Source organism: Rutilus rutilus (assembly GCF_951802725.1).
Source record: "Rutilus rutilus genome assembly, chromosome: 1".
Taxonomy (NCBI): Eukaryota; Metazoa; Chordata; class Actinopteri; order Cypriniformes; family Leuciscidae; genus Rutilus; species Rutilus rutilus.
The window spans coordinates 61805313-61823560 of NC_140209.1; positions in this window are offsets into that span (position 1 = coordinate 61805313).

An 18248-nucleotide genomic window follows, 5' to 3' on the forward strand; every position below is an offset into this window, starting at 1 on the left:
ACCGGTTCTGTTCATAATTTTTATGGACTGAATTTCTAGGTGCAGCCAGAGGCCGGAGGGTGTCAGGTTTGGGGACCACACGATTTCGTCTCTGCTTTTTGCGGATGATGTTGTCGTGTTGGCCCCATCAGACCAGGACCTTCAGCATGCCCTGGGATGGTTTGCAGCCGAGTGCGAAGCGGCTGGGATGAGAATCAGCACCTCCGAATCCGAGGCCATGGTTCTCAGTCGGAAAAGGGTGGCTTGCCCACTTCAGGTTGGTGGAGAGTTCCTGATTCAAGTGGAGGAGTTCAAGTATCTTGGGGTCTTGTTCACGAGTGAGGGAAGGATGGAACGGGAGATTGACAGACGGATCGGTGCAGCTTCTGCAGTAATGCGGTCGATGTACCGGTCTGACGTGGTGAAGAAAGAGCTGAGCTGCAAGGCGAAGCTCTCGATTTACCTGTCAATCTACGTTCCTACTCTCACCTATGGTCATGAGCTGTGGGTCATGACCGAAAGGACAAGATCCTGGCCGAAATGAGCTTTCTCCACAGGGTGTCTGGGCGATCCCTTAGAGATAGGATGAGGAGCTCGGTCACTCGATAGGAGCTCAGAGTAGAGCCGCTGCTCCTCCATATCGACAGGGGCCAGCTGAGGTGGCTCGGGCATCTGTTCCGGATGTCTCCTGGACGCCTTCCCGGGAAGGTGTTCCGGGCGCATCCCACCAGTAGGAGACCACGGGGAAGACCTAGGACATGCTGGAGGGATTATGTCTCTATTATGACGCCGAACGCCTCGGTGTCCCCCCAGAAGAGCTGGAGGAAGTGTCTGGGGAAAGAACTTAGCTTTCGATCATTTTAGATGACACAGGTTCAAATCCTGAACAAACATGAACTACTGTCATTTTTATATTATTAATGCATTTTATATTATAAATGCAGAGAGATTTGTCTAGTTCTAAAACTCTGTTACACCGTATCGTTTTTTTTTTTTTTTGCTTATATTTATAAAATAAAATTACCATGCATTTCCATTTTACACTAAGGAACAAATATTATCCAACAGAATGACTGAATTTACATCTGTATAATAATTTCAATCGTAATTTCAAAAGCAGTTCTGTTATATATATATATATATATATATATATATATATATATATATATATATATATATATATATATTGGGGATCCCTATACAGAAAGAGTTTTTTATAAACATGTTTTTTAGCAAGGTGCAATTTGCCAGGTGGGACTGGGATTTCCTTCTGGTCTAAACATCCCAGCTTCTGCTGAATTATTTTAATCCCCCCTCCACAGTAGCTAATCAATGCTATACTTCACCAATATACCATATAAAATATATAATATAAAGATATGCAACCTGCACATTTAAACGACAAACAATAAAATCAGAACAAGCGTTTCAGTTACATTCATGGTTCCAGTGGCCTTAATGCATGCACGGCTTTTCAAAATGTCACAAAGCGTTTTGAGATTGTTTTGAATTAAATATAAAAGTTTATAATTAAGTGTTTTGGCACACTACGCCGAGTGGCGTTATGCATTGTTCTGAAGTCAGGTTTTATTCTGGCATCCGAGCTAACAGAATTTTGTTATAAGAACGTTCTCCAATATGCAGTGTTGGTTCTGGGAACGTAAACATTGTCCAGTTTTCTTGACGTTAGAGAAATGATTTTTAAAAGGTATAATGTTCCTCAAATGTTCTTTCAACTTAATTTTGATTTAAAATTCAACATTCTAGGAACGTTGATTTCTAACATTCCAAGAACATAAAAATGTCCCGTTTCCTAAATGTTACTAGAATGTTATTTAAAGGTTACTGTGATGTTCCTGAAACATTCTTTCAATCATTCAAACACCTGCTGTGAACAAGCACTGAAAGAAAGAGAAATAAGAACACAAACTACAACTTTCTTCAGACACCGCCTTAGATGAACTGAAGATAAAAGACATTAACTCTCTCAAGATCTGATTAAACAACTCCACAAACAGCATTACCAGCTTCACTTATTACCAACCAGACTGACTTTATTTCTGTCACACGTCTACAGAAGTTCTTATTGAGAATTAACAGATGTTTAGATTATGTTTGGTTGAAAATGTTTCGTTGGAGGTCACCATCATGGAGATCAGTGTTTGCTTTAGTTGGGCTCTTGACCTTCTTTCAGTTGGTGCTTTATCAGCAATTGCAGGTGTTTATGGAAAACATTTCTGCATTGAAAAAGCAGATTAACATGTCTGTTTAACAACAGACAAATATCTGTTCTTTTTCATCATTTCTGACTTGAGGAATTATAGCATTATTGATAAATGTAAAACTCAACAAATGTGTAAAAAATCATTTGTATTAACATATTGTTTCAGATGCTGTGATTTCTATGAGTGAATGTGTATATAGACAATGTCATTGTTAATTTTCTGCATAATACATGTTTTGTGTCACTTATACACTCACAGACATAAAAAATCAGCATATGAAACACAACAATGGTGACATTCTTCATGCCAGCATACAAAACACATTCATTGCTCCCAGCATGCATTGCAGCATGAATAAATTATGCATATAAATTATTTTTTGATTGTGACCATTTTTGAGGTTTGTATGACGAGTGTTGATGTCTAAGTGTGTCGTTTTTACCTGTTAAATAATTATGGACAATATTACACAAATTTCTTCAGTGTTACAAATGATTTTTATCACATCTTCTAAGTTTATTACTTTAACCTTAAATAATAATAAAATTCCAATAGTATTTGAGTTGTTTTTCCTTTGAGTTTTCTGCGTACAGACAACACCATTGTCAAAATGATCCCCATTCACACAGATCCGCAAAAACGACTAAAAACCCTGTATTCTGCTGCCAGGCCGTTAGATGGCGATGAAACACTATAGACTGAACACGTAATATGCATGTGCGTGACGTCATCGTCTTCAGAGATTTACATTTTGGTGTTTACACGGAGACCGGTTTCAAAAGTTTGCGTTCAGGCACCCAAAACACCGTTGTCGTGTAAATGAACAGCCAAAATGCATAAAATGTTTTTAGTTGAAAACAGTGTCGTGTAAACAGCCCCTAAGGCTGTGGCTGGAAGTCAGATGTAGTTCTTGTGTTTCTCTTTCCTTCTGAGATTCTGCTTGTTATGGAGCTTAAAATATGACAATATGATTTGAATTTGAATTGTGTAAATTTGAATTATTTACAAGTGAAATCTAACAAAATTGAATTTTAGGTGGTAGTTTAAATAGTTCTGAATTAGTTAAACGAATATTGAACATTTGAAATTTAACAAATTGAAATGTTTTTATGGCTGAATTTTATAGACATGTTTTTTCAAACAGCTAGTTTTTTTGTTCTGAATTCGTATTCTGCAAATATTCAGTTAAAAAAAATACAGATTCAAGTTTTCAAGATGAAGAAATTCTGAACTTCAAATTCAGTTTTTTAAAATTCAAGTTCAAAAATTCATATCTTACAGAAAGTAGGTCACAGGTCATCCACAGGGAAGAGTAACGGATCTCAGATAAGTCGAACAGAGCATTTTGGCTGCACTGCAGTAGTTTTCTGACGCAAACGCGGTGGTGCTTCAAGAGAATCAATGTATCTTTCGTTCAGTTGTTTTTTAATTTAATATTAAGAGTAGAAAAATGAGAAAACAGCTTAATCCGTGTATCATTCGTTCAGTCGTTTTTTAATTTAATATTGAAAGTAGAAAAATGAGAAAACAGTTCCTTTTTCGATTTTCATTTTTTCCAAAACAACGAAACCAAGAATTCAGCTTGATTTTTCGTTTTTCGTTCTGAGGTAGAAAAATGTATAAACTGCTGGAATATTCGTATTTTACACATGGGCGGGAATGAAACGCCCCTTTCCTTTGATTTGTCAGCCGAAGATCAAACTGTCCAATCCGTGTATCATTCGTTCAGTCGTTTTTTTAATATTGAAAGTAGAAAAATGAGAAAACAGTTCCTTTTTCGATTTTCATTTTTTCCAAAAAAACGAAAAACAAGAATTCAGTTTGATTTTTCGTTTTTCGTTCTGAGGTAGAAAAATGTATAAACAGCTGGAATATTCGAATTTTACACGTGGGTGGGAATGAAACGCCCCTTTCCTTTGATTTGTCAGCCGAAGATCAAACTGTCCCGTCATCAGTTCTTCCTCAGTTCTGCACTGCAGAATAAAAGTCCTCGCGTTGTGATTCCTAACACGTTTTTTGCAACTACATTTCATCTTTTTTTCCCATCAAATAACCAGACTAACATGGCTCGACACAACCCGTACTGGGAAAAACACTAGACAGGGCTTTCTTCTGTGTAGATATAAATTCACCTACGCTTTGCATCAGCTGGGTATGCCTAAATGACGGCTGTTAGCCTACATGGTCGCCCTCGCCCAGTAATTTTTTTTTTTTTTAAATAATAAATGAAGATATAAATCAATATAATTAGTTGTAAATTTAATATTTTTAACACTAATACAAAAAGAAAAGAATAATGCATTGACAATATAATATTTCTATATTAACGTAAACGCATGACATTCAGACTGACTATCTAACAACCGGAGAACAGAGAACAACAGAGATATTAAAATACACACTCTTCTGAGTTTTATGATGTAGGCCTTGTGTTTTATTAAAATGTATTAATTTATATCTCAAAGATGTGCGCTTGTACGCAGCCCACCGGGTCATGTTGAGAGGGAAACAAACGCATTTTATTATTAGCCTATTCAGAAATAGTGTAAAAGATCGGTAAATAAAATGCAACATTAACATTATAAACACTATTAATAACATATAGGCTATGTATGCGTATTTTACTTCCCCTTCCTGTAGCCTATGTCAAATCCTTAAATGAATGGTATCCTATTCAGAAAACAACAAGAATGAAAAATAAGTAGCCACGTATAATAAAAATATAGCCTAATAGCTTATAAAAATAGCCTATTTTGTCCTTTATTATAAACAACATTTAGCCAATTTTAAAAGCCAAGCCTAAACGAATTTATTTGAATCGAAACTGAAACTGTACCGACGTTGGTTTCGCGCATCTCTCATTCGGTCCAAAGTTTCCATATTTGCAATGTAACATTTGGATGCTAACTAGTAATGTAAAGAAGGCTTTATACTTAAGTCGAGTCCCAATACACGTATAGGCTAAATCAGCATCTTCACAGCAAGGGAAATGAGTTTGGAATAACAGCAAGTAGCCTACTGTGCGGCACAGCCTTTATATTGTATAACAGACCAATTAAATTAAGCAGAATAACTTTTTATATGTTTGGTTGACTGTGTTTTATTTTAATAATGAACAGGCTGCGATGTAGCCATGCCAGAAGTGAACTGATAATAGCCTAGAGATGCTGTGTGAGCGAGCGATGCGCCGGCGACATCACTTGGATTTGTTGCTCAGCAGGGGAAATAATAATATTCTGTCGTTTAATACTCTGTCATTCGAAACAGTAACATTTATATTTTTATTTGTGTACATTCAAAATGACTACAAAATGTCATGCCTTTGGAAAATAAAGAAAACAATATGATGCGCTGCTTTAGCGCGTCTCAGTCTCCTTTAACATCTTTCTGGCGCACACCAAAAATGAACCAAAATAGAGTGAATACACAGCAAAATCCCCAGTGTTAAATTAACACTCCTCAGTGTTTATATGTGTCCACACTACAGGGTGTTAAAATTAACACTGAAGCAGTGTTGAAGTTAATGAGATAATTAAGTTAACACTGAAGCAGTGTTGAAGTTAATGAGATAATTAAGTGATTAATTAAGTGATGATTGGCCATTAGTGGTGACACCTGATGTTAATAAGCAGAATCACTGAAGGAAAGAGAAAAAACAATAACACAAAAAAGAGAAACACAAAAACTACAACTGACTTCGAGTCATTACACATTGTTGCACTTATTATTACCAGTTTTACCACTTTATTTCTGTCATACATCGACAAAAGTTCTTGAGATTCAACAGAAGTTTAGACGGTAATATTTTATGGAAATTTTCTTTTCAAGTTACCATTATGGTGGTCAGTGTTTGCTTTAGTTGGGCTCTTGACACTTTTCATTTTTTAATATTAGTTTTTCTCTGGTTGCTACAACTCTGTGTTTATAAAGCACATTTGTTCCTGCAAGAGAAAACATGACCTGCTCACAATATGTTTTGATGATAAAAACATTATCATGTAGTATCCTGATTCACTGATGTAATTCAGAGTCTAAATTTTTGACTATATGCTTGATGTCTTGTTTTAGTATTGGTGATTGTAGCTCTGAGATTCTACAGTTTGAGATCCAACAGCAATATGAAAAATTTTGAAAATACTTTGAGCAAAGAAGTTATTGTGTTTAAACACACAGACATCAATAATCAGCATATGAATCTCAACAATGGTGACAATAAACAAACTAGTGACGAACAGATCAACTCTGAACACCACAGAACAAAACAATAGCAAAATAAAAGCCAACAGAAAAAACAATGAAAATTACAGGACAATTCAGCTGCATAATTTATTCATGCTGCAATGCATGATGTCAGCCATTGATGCGTTCTGATTGGTGGCTCCCATCATGCATTGCAACATTAAGCATTTGTTTGATTGTCACCATTGTTGAGATTCATATGTAGAATCTTGATGTCTGTGTGTGATTTTAAAACTTTCAGATCTTTAAAACATTGCTGGAAGTAATTATTGTAGTTAAAAATTAATAAAATAATTAGATAATCAGTTTATAATGCTGGGTGACATCATTGAAACATAACCAGGGCTGAATTTCCAAAAGCATCTTAAACTTAACTTGATTGCAGACCAACTGTAACAAATGGTCTATACGATCAAATTAGACTTGCGATGTTGTCAGGAAACACATCCCAAATCATAGTTTCTCTTACCACAACACATATGCTCTATAAGCACAGAGTTGGAACAGCCAGAGAAATACTAATGTTAAAAAGTAAAGGGTCAAGAGCCCAACTAAAGCAACCACTGGTCACCATAATGGTGACATGAAACGAAACATTCCATAAAACATTACCATCTAAACTTCTGTTAAATCTAAATAAGAACGTGTGTAGATGTATGACAGAAATAAAGTCAAACTGGTAAAATAATAAGTGCAATAATGGCTCGAAGTCAGTAGTTCTTGTGTTTCTCTTTTCTGTTCTTGTTTCTCTTTCCTTCAGTGAGTCTGCTTGTTATCATCAGGTGTCACCACTAATGCTCAATCATCACTTAATTAATCACTTAATTATCGCATTAACTTCAACACTGCTTCAGTGTTAACTTAATTATCTCATTAACTTCAACACTGCTTCAGTGTTAACTTAATTAACTCATTAACTTCAACACTGCTTCAGTGTTAATTTTTAACACCCTGTAGTGTGGACACATATAAACACTGAGGAGTGTTAATTTAACACTGGGGATTTTGCTGTGTAGCCTTCTGACGCGCCTACTTTTCAAAGTCAACATTTAGATTATTTGAAGTAAAATGCATTATATAGTCACTTAAGAATAAAACACAGCATGGTTCATGATAAAAATAAATAAACAAATAAATAAACGTGACTTTACAGTTTGGAAATAGGAAAATAGCAAACCCCCGGCACTTGAGAACTCCTGGTCTACACAGAAGAAAGCCCTGTCTAGTGTTTCCCCAGTACGGGTTGTGTCGAGCCATGTTAGTCTGGTTATTTGATGGAAAAAAAAGATGAAATGTAGTTGCAATAAACGCGTTAAGAATCACAACGCGAGGACTCTTATTCTGCAGTGCAGAACTGAGGAAGAACCGGAAGAACTGATGACGGGACAGTTTGATCTTCGGCTGACAAATCAAAGGAAAGGGGCGTTTCATTCCTGCCTACATGTAGAAATCAAATATTCCAGCTGTTTATAAATTTTTCTACCTCAGAACGAAAAACGAAAAATCAAGCTGAATTCTTGTTTTTCGTTGTTTTGGAAAAAATGAACATCGAAAAAGGAACTGTTTTCTCATTTTTCTACTTTCAATATTAAATTAAAAAACGACTGAACGAATGATACACGGATTCAGCTTGAGTATTAGATTTCTAATATTCTAGTAGCCTAATAATAGTCCGCTGCAGCAGTTGCACGGAGCTTACAAAACGCGTGTATTGCAACTATAGGCTACATTTAATTTTCTCATCAAACAACTAGACTAACGGCTTTTTCTCTGTGTAGACCAGCAGTTGGTCTGAATTTGCTATAACCTATAGCCTATTTTCTGGACTGTATAGGCTAAGTCACGTTTTATCATGAAACACGCTGTGATTTATTCCAAAGTGACTCAGGCATATATAATGCATTTAACGTTAAATAATCTAAATGTTGACTTTCAAAAGTAGGCGCGCCAAGAAGGCTATTCGCTGTATTTTGGTTCATTTTTGGTGAGCGCCAGAAAGATCTAGAGACCGAGACGCGCTAAAGCAGCGCATCATGTTGTTTTATTTATTTTTCAATGACATGATATTTTGTAGTCATTTTGAATGTACACAAATAAAAATATACATTTAACTGTTTTGAATGATGTCATATTATCTGTATGACTATAAATAACAGAGTATTGAGTTATTTCCCAGCAGTGGAACAAATCCAAGTGATGGCGCAGGCGCATCGCGCTCTCACACAACATAGTATCAGTTCTGGCGTTGCTTCATATCGCAGACTGCTCATTATCAGAATTAAACACAGTCAACCAAACATATAAAAAGTTATTCTGCCTAATTTAATTGGTCTGTTGTACAATATAAAGGCTAGCTGTGCCGCACACAGTCCTATGTGTTATTCCAAACATTTCCCTTGCTGTGAAGACGCTGATTTAGCCTATACGTGTATATTGGGACTCGACTGAAGTATGACACCTTTTTATTTGTATTATAATATAATATATTAAAATACATAATCTTCTGAGTTTTATGATGTAGGCTTTGTGTGTTTTATTCAAATGTATTATAATTTACATCTCAAAAAGATGCGCTTTGTGCATTCTCTGACATTATATTTATTTATTTATTTATTTATTTAATATTGAGTATCAATTGATGTTAAACAAAACGGTGTGTTATTTTCTCTGGCAACTAAACTTCCACAAAAAAAAAAACAAACAAAAAAAAAACGTCCAAAGCAAAGCCATTGTGCGTTCTCTCCGCGCTCCGCAGCTTTTCCACACAGATTTTGAGGATTGGCCCGCTAAAAAAAATAGGCCAAGGAAGTATACTAGTGGCTAGTGTCCGGGAAATGCGAGGTACGTTCATATTTATAAATAAACATAACTGATTTTGTCTACACCTAAATACATTTCCTAATAATAACAGTGATTAAGCCCAAATGTGGGTGGGGGTAATGAACACAATATGTTTTTTTGTTTTTTTTTTTTTGCCCAAATGGTCTCCACTCTATGCATTTTGTAATAATACAGCAACATTTTTTAACTGACCGTATTTGCCAGAAAATAAGTCGCACGCACATGACATGAGTGCAAGTCACACCGGATCATGAGAGAGAGAAACGCATCATAAAAAAACATTTTAATATTAGCCTATTCAGCAATAGTGTAAAAGACCTGTAAATAAAATACAACATTTACTTGATAAACACTATTAACATGTAGGCTATGTGTTGCCTATATTACTTTCCCTTACTGTATGACAAATTAATGCAGAAAACAACAAGAATGAAAAATAAGTAGCCATGTAGGCCTATAATAAAATAATATAGGCTACATAGCCTATAACAATAGCCTATATTGTGCCCTTTATTACAAACAACATTTAGCCTATTTTAAACGCCAAGCCTAAACAAATTTATTTAAATCGAAACGGTCGCGCATCTCTCATTCAGTCAAAAGTTTTCATATTTGCAATGTAACATGTGTATGCTAACTATTAATATAAAGAAGGCTTCATACTTCAGTCGAGTCCCAAAATACACGTATAGGCTAAATCACCCACATAGCAACATTGTGTCGGCCCAGATCCGGCCCACATCTGGCACACGTGGAAAGATGATCTGGCCCACATGCAGCGTGGAATTACGGCACTTGGGTGGGCCGCTCCTGTTTGCCAAATCTGGGCCACAAGCAGGCCATAGCAATGCCACATGTCAGCCAAGAGCAAAGAAATAAACCAGAACTGGACCTTATCTGAGCCACAAAGTCTGTGTATATTAAATATGAAGTCATCTCAGCCTTAATAAGCCTGTTAACAAAAAGAATCACTGAAGGAAAGAAGAGAACAGAAAAAGAGACGAGCAGAAACACAAGAACTACAACTGACTTCAGACACAGCCTTAGAGGAAATCAACTGAAGAGAAAAGAAGACATTAAATCTGTGAAGATCTCAGCAGAGGAGGATTAAACAACTCCACAAACAGCATTACCAGCTTCACTTATTACTAACCAGACTGACTTTATTACTGTCAGACTTCTACACAAGTTTTTATTGAGAATTAACAGAGTTTAACTCTAATGTGTTTCATTTGAAGTCACCATACCAGTGAATAGTGTTTCCATTAGTTGGGCTCTTAACTCGTATTATGTCTTTTATCTTTATTGGCTGCTATGACAGTGTGTTTGTTAAACACATTTGCTGCAGCAAAGAAAGCTAAAGTGAAACGAGATCAGGTGATGATGGTTACCTGTTGGTGGTTTAATAATCATCATGAAATAGACTGAATCACTGAGGTAATTTGAAGCTAACAATTGCGTTGTACCATTAATATATTCACATCACAAATCCCGTGTTACTGCAGCGTGAAGTCCAGCAATATTATAACAATCAGTTAGAAGATTTTAACAAACATGAGCACAAAAAAATGAATCCACAGTGACACACAGAGATATCAAAAATCAGCACATGAATCTCAAAAAGGGTGACAATTATTTTTTTATTTTTTTTAGATAAACAGATTAATTCATCACTGAAAAGCTGCTAAATGTCACAACAAAAACAACAGCAAAAAAATAAATGCACATATTTAGAATTAAACAAAATAATAGGACAATTCAGCTGCATAATTTATTCATGTTACAATGCATGCTGGGAGTTTTGTACAATGATGGTACTCAGCATGCATTGCAGCAAGGATCTTTTGATTGTCACCATTGTTGAGATTCATACGTTGATTATTGATATCTGTGTTTGTCATCAAACTGCGAAGATTTAAGCCCATGTTTGTTAATGTCTTCTAACTGATTGTTATAATATTGTTGGATCTCACGCTGCAGTAATACAGGGTTTGTGATGTGAAGATAATAATGGGACAACATAATTGCTAGATTACAAAGAGATCAGTGAAAAGGTTTTTTAATGATGATTATTAAGCCATCAACAGGTAACCATCATCACCTGATATCATTTCACTTTAGCTTTCTTTGCTGCTGCAAATGTGTTTGACAAACACACTGTCACAGCGGCCAAAAAAGACAAAATGTATAACAAGAGTTAACCCTTAAAGACCTAGAACATTTTTGGGGCGCCTGACTCACCTGTACTTTTCTTTGTTTTTCTAACCCATTCTAGCAGCAAGCATCAAGTGCCATATATCATTTTAAACAGGAGAACCTAAAGTTTCCAGCTAGCTCATTTAAAGTCCCAGTTTTACATTTCTTTTGTCAGAGAATTTATGAAATTAACAGGATTTTAAGAAAAACGGCAGCAAAAAATGTGGTGTTTTCAGTGTGAACTCAAACAGAACTTCCTGAAGTTTTGTTTTTTTCTTTTAGAAAGTTAGACTTGGTTGTTTTAGACTTCCAGATGAAATTTTGTCTACATGTAACAATCCCTCAGCAAGTTATAGCCATTTATTATAATATTATTCTAGGCGTTTTTGAGTAAAAACAGGTGTATTACATTTACTGACAATGTAGATGTGTCCAAATAAGTTCAGGAAGTAAAGTAAATAGAAAAGTTGTTATATTACAACAGAACACTGAAGCAAACATTTTTCTTCAGAAAATTATATTATAATTTGAACATGAACAACAAATGCAAACAATATAACAAGTAGTGACAACTGTGCAATATAAATACTAACAATACAATATACAGAGTGTAAATTAGCAAATGGTTCAAATAATCTTCACAAACTAAATACAAAAAGAAATAAACAGTGCAAATGAAGAAATGGTTCATTGAGGGTAATATACTGAGTGCTAATGAACAAATAGTGCAAATAATCTTCACAAACTAAATACAAATAGATAAATAAACAGTGCAAATGATTCAAACAATTTTCTGAATCGGAAGGTTCCACCAGGTCATCGTCTAACGACTCGTTTAAAAAAATCAATTCTAACACATCCTCCGATTTGTACTGCTGTTTTTTTTTACATACTCATGCTCTTTCGTGTTTTATGCTCTTTCATGTTTTGCGCTCTTTCGTGTTTTGTGCTATGGTCAAAAACTTTGCATCCGTTAGTTTTCATGCGTAGTTTTCAATGCATTGCGTTTTTTAGAAATGTATAAAGCAACGTGATTGGTTGTTAAAATCACCAATCACTATGTTTATTGGTTGAGTTGATGACCGTTTGGACGAATCTGGGCATGGGGGTGGGACTAAGCATCAACAATCGTTCCTGTTTGGCTTAGAGAAAGAAACCACATGTGTTTCCTTGACGAATCACTGCTGCAGATTTTGATGACGCAATCACCGGCACTACGGAGCCACTGAATGACCAATAGAGACACCCGTGATAACATGGGAAAGCTGAGAATCTCAACTTTACGGTGCATTTTAAAGCATACAGATTGAATTAGCGACTCAAAAGCTATTAAACATTTTAGAACGATAGTTATTTTATGCCGCGGGCAGCTGTATCGGTCTTTAAGGGTTAAGAGCCCAACTAATGGAAACACTAATCACTGTTATGGTGACTTCAAATGAAACACATTAGAGTTAAACTCTGTTAATTCTCAATAAAAACTTGTGTAGAAGTCTGACAGAAATAAAGTCAGTCTGGTTAGTAATAAGTGAAGCTGGTAATGCTGTTTGTGGAGTTGTTTAATCCTCCTCTGCTGAGATCTGCTGGTCTGCTGATCAGCATATGAATCTCAACAATGGTGACATGCTTCATGGTGCAATGCATTCTGGGAGCCATGGATAAGTTTCGTATGATGCACTCAGAATGCATTGCAGCATGCAGCATGTCACCATTGTTGAGATTCATATGCTGATTCTTGATGTCTGTGTGCAAGTAGAACTTTCAGTAGTCCAACATGTGTAAATGGGGTTTTAAAAATCATTTGATGTTCTGATTAAATTCTATTATTTATTTGCTGTAGAATCACAACAATAAATAAAATGAATAACATACTACCCGTATAATCCTCACACATAATATCAGTGAGTTAAGCCAATATATGATGATTATATTCTTATCATCAATCAGCTTACAGCATCTGATTATATTTTCTCTTGCTGTTCTCGCCATAACAAACAGACACAGCTGCCTGAGAAAAACTAATGTTAAAAAGTCAAGAGCCTGACTAAAGCACACACTGATCGCCACAGTGGTAACATCAAATCAAACTATTACTTTCAAATAAGTAATCAACATCTAAACCTCTTCTTAATTATTTTCTGTAGATGTCTGACATAAATAAAGTCAGTCTGGTTAGTAATAAGTGAAGCTGGTAATGCTGTTTGTGGAGTTGTTTAATCAGATCTTGAGAGATGTAATGTATTTTATCTTCAGTTGATTTCATCCAAGGCAGTGGCTGGAAGTAGTTCTTGTGTTTCTCTTTCCTTCAGTGATTATGCTTGTTAACAGCAGGTGTTAATCAATAATGCACAATCATTATTCAATCACTTAATTATCTCATTACCTCCAACACTGATTCAGTGTTACATTAAACAGCCTGTACTGTGCACACTAAGCAGTGTTCATTTCATCTGGGCAAACCCATGTGGGGCCTACATGGAAACCGAGGACAAAACTGGCTGGGTCCCAGTTAGATAGCCCAGGTCAAACCCATTTGGGCCCCACGTGGCTGTGCTGGCTGGGACAAGTGTTGTGTTCTTACCTGTAAAGGAAGTTGAGGAAGATTTCTCAAGCGGGAGAAATGGGGTTTTTATATCTGATGCTGTAAATGCTGCAAACAGAAAAAAAAGAAAAAAAAAAGATGTGGCAGTGTTGGGGGTAACTCATTACAAGTAGCTTGAGTTACGTAATCAGATTACTTTTCAAGTAACTAGTCAAGTAACGCATTACTTTTAACATTCACAACAACATATCTGAGTTACTTCGTTTTCCCATTTATTGACTGACAGCTCTTTTGTCACAATGTTGAAACAAATTGAAGTGCAGAGGTGTTGTGTGTAAACATGATGGTTATTGTAGTTCTACACAGCAAAATCCCCTGAGTTAAAGGGCACCTATTATCAGAGGTGGGAAATCCAGGGGCCAATGAGTAGGAGTCCTGCCATATGTTTATTCCACCCATAAACTCAGTCAGCTGATTTCACTAATTAGTTCTCTCTCCTGTTTCAATTAGCAAATCCAGGGGTCTCATTTATAAAGCGTGCGTACGCACAAAACGGGGCTGGAAACTTACGTACGCCAGTTCCCACGCAAAGGTTGTGATCTATAAAAAACAAACTTGACGGGAGAATGTGCGCACCTTTAAGCAAACTTTGAGCCGTGCGTACGCACATTCTTGAGACAAAGGGAATTGGTGACACCGATGGTGAGCTGAAGTTAAGTGTCTTTTTGGTCACTTTTAGACAGAAAATCTAAAGAAAATTTTACATATACAGAAAGATAATACAAATATAATTTCACTCACCAAGCCTGTCACTTATCCATCCCTTCTTAAATGTCCGCGGCAGCGAGCGCGTTGGGCCGTTTAGTGAAACTGACGCAAATAAGAGTTTAAATAAATAAAATAATGATTTAAACTATGTTTTACTTCTGATATAAACATTTAGATTAAATATGCCATTCAAATTAATGGAGTTAAGCACTTAAACATGAAATGAAGTTACAACATTTTTATATTCAAATTTAGTCAATAGAAATATTTGTTGTGGATGCGATGCTTCTGAACACTTTTCCTCTGGCATGCTGTGTTTTAATGTTTTAATGTTTTAACCACAACTGCTTATCATGATAATACCAGACTGTCTGAGAAAATAGTTTCGTGCAAATAATGCCCAAGGCCTATCTGTTCCCATTAAAAATATCAATTAAAAATACAATTCGGCCAGTGGAAAAGATTGAGAAAAACTTTCTCTGAAATGTATTTTACACTATTTGATTTATGTATTCAAAAACAAGGCAAGGATAGGCAACTACTTGATTTTTATGTAATGTAATGTGTCTTGCACCGTTAAACATTATCACGTGGATGAATAATCATATGCAAATGATATGCAGATGAGGATCTGCATAGTAAAACTAGGCGTTGTAATCTCCATATATGGTTATTTCGGGGTGGAGACACATGTGCGCACAATCTTCCGCTGAATGGGATTTATAAAGTGAATTCTGCGCAGGTTCTTGCGTACGCACGGTTTTATAAATCCGAATTTTTTTTTGCGTACGCCATTTTTGGCTTTCGGGCGCACGTACACTTTTAGTAAGGTTCCTACGCACAGTTTTATAAATGAGACCCCAGGTGATTGGAACAAAATACTAAGGAGGACTTTTACTTTCTGAACCTGGGGCCGTATTCACAAAGAATTTTAAGGCTAAAAGTAGCTCCTAACTGGCGAATTTAGGAGCAACTCCTAAAAATAATGGGCGTGTCACTCGTAACTTTAAGACTCCTAATTTTTTTGACTAAGAGTAATTCACGAAGCATTTTAGCCCTAAAAGTAGCACCTAAGCCTGGGACAGCTTAAAAGAAGTCGAGAGGACTCCTAACTCACTAAGACCTATTCACAAACCGCTTTTTGTGGCATTTCACATTGCGATGTTTTGAAATGCGTATGCGGCGGCTACAGGAGCTTCCAATCGCGAGGGAACAATTTTGCATTGTAGGCATAACTAGGGATGCAATAACGCCACCAACAACAACCAAAACTAGGCTACTCATTGCATGTAAACTAATTGTAACGTTTCATTGTGAATCAAATTAAAATGTTCTTCTCTTTGCAAACGTAGGCAGAGGCATATAGTGACAGATTAATTCAATAATGTTGCAAAGATATTGCATCAATCCATATGTTTCATTAGGCTACTAGGCTATTTGTTTCTGACTTCAGACACAGCCTTAGAGGAAATCAACTGAAGATAAAAGAAGACATTAAATCTGTGAAGATCTCAGCAGAGGAGGATTAAACAACTCCACAAACAGCATTACCAGCTTCACTTATTACTAACCAGACTGACTTTATTTCTGTCAGACGGCTACATAAGTTTTATTGAGAATTAACAGAGGTTTAACTCTAATGTGTTTCATTTGAAGTCACCATATCAGTGATTAGTGTTTCCATTAGTTGGGCTCTTAACTCTTAATATATCTATTGTGTTTTTTTGGCTGCTGTGACAGGGTGTTTGTTAAACACATTTGCAGCAGCAAAGAAAGCTAAAATTAAATGAGATCAGGTGATGATGGTTTCCTGTTGATGGTTTTACAATCATCATGAATTCACTGAGGTATTTTAATTTAACAATTATGTTGTTCCACTAATATATTCACATCACAAACCCTGTGTTACTGCAGTATGAGATCCAGCAATATAACAATCGGTTTAAATCTTTTAACAAACATTAACACGAAAAAGTCAGTTTAATATGACACACACAGATATCAACAATGGTGACAATCAAAAGTACTTTGCTGCAATGCATGCTGGGTACCAGCATAGTACAACACTCCCAGCATGCATTGCAACATGAATAAAAAAGCTGAATTGTTCTATTATTTTGTTTGCTTCTAAATATTAGCTTTTATTTTTTGCTGTTGTTTTTGTTGTGAATTAGTGCTTTTCAGTGATGTTCTGAATTATTCTGTTTATCTAAATATTTGTGATTGTCACCATTGTTGAGATTCATACACTGATTGTTGATATCTGTGTGTGTCAGCATAGACCAACTTTTTATTTCATGTTTGTTAAAAGATTTAAAACCGATTGTTATATTGCTGGATCTCATGCTGCAGTAACACAGGGTTTGTGATGTGAATATATTAGTGGAACAACATAATTGTTAGATTAAAAGACCTCAGTGAATCAGTCTGTTTCATGATGATTATGAAACCATCATCACCTGATCTCATTTCACTTTAGCTTTCTTTGCTGCTGCAAATGTGTTTCACAAACACACTGTCAGCAGCCAAAAAAACACAACTAATGGAAACACTAATCACTGTTATGGTGACTTCAAATGAAACACATTAGAGTTAAACCTCTGTTAATTCTCAATAAACCTTTTGTAGACGTCTGACAGAAATAAAGTCAGTCTGGTTAGTAATAAGTGAAGCTGGTAATGCTGTTTGTGGAGTTGTTTAATCCTCCTCTGCTGAGATCTTCACAGATTTAATATCTTCTTTTCTCTTCAATTGATTTCATCTGAGGCTGTGGCTGAAATTACTATTTTTTGGCTACGATAAGGTCCAGTTCTGGTTTATTTCTTTGCTCTTGGCTGACATGTGGCATTGCTATGCAGAGGTGTAAAGTCCAGGTTCAGAAAGTAAAAGTCCTCCTCAGTATTTTGTTCCAATCACCTGGATTTGCTAATTGAGACAGGAGACAGAACTAATTAGTGAAATCAGCTGACTGAGTTCATGGGTGGAATAAACATATGGCAGGACTTCTACTCATTGGCCCCTGGAATTCCTACCTTTGTGTACTAAGTTGTATGTGGATAAAGACATAACATTGCATTTAGCGCCAGTGTCTATTTTAAGCTTGACCTGCTTGATACAGGTTGTTTTGAGAGTGGTGAATATTTCTCTATTGTTTGCAAGCAGGTCCACTCTTTCACAATGAAAATAATCTTGGTGGACTTCACTTTCCACTTAATTTACTCTGTGGAGTTTTTTTTTTTTTTTTTTTTTTTCACCAGTTCCACTAGATGGCGCCATCCGCCCACCTCATATTGAGGCTTGGATCTACATAACTTGGCAAAGTCATTCCATTGTGTCATATTCCATGTAAAATTGTGTCATATGTGTCATATGTGTCATATTCCATGTAATATTGTGTCATATTGTGTCATATTCCAGAAAATGACACACATATTCTACAATGTTTCAACTATTTTTCT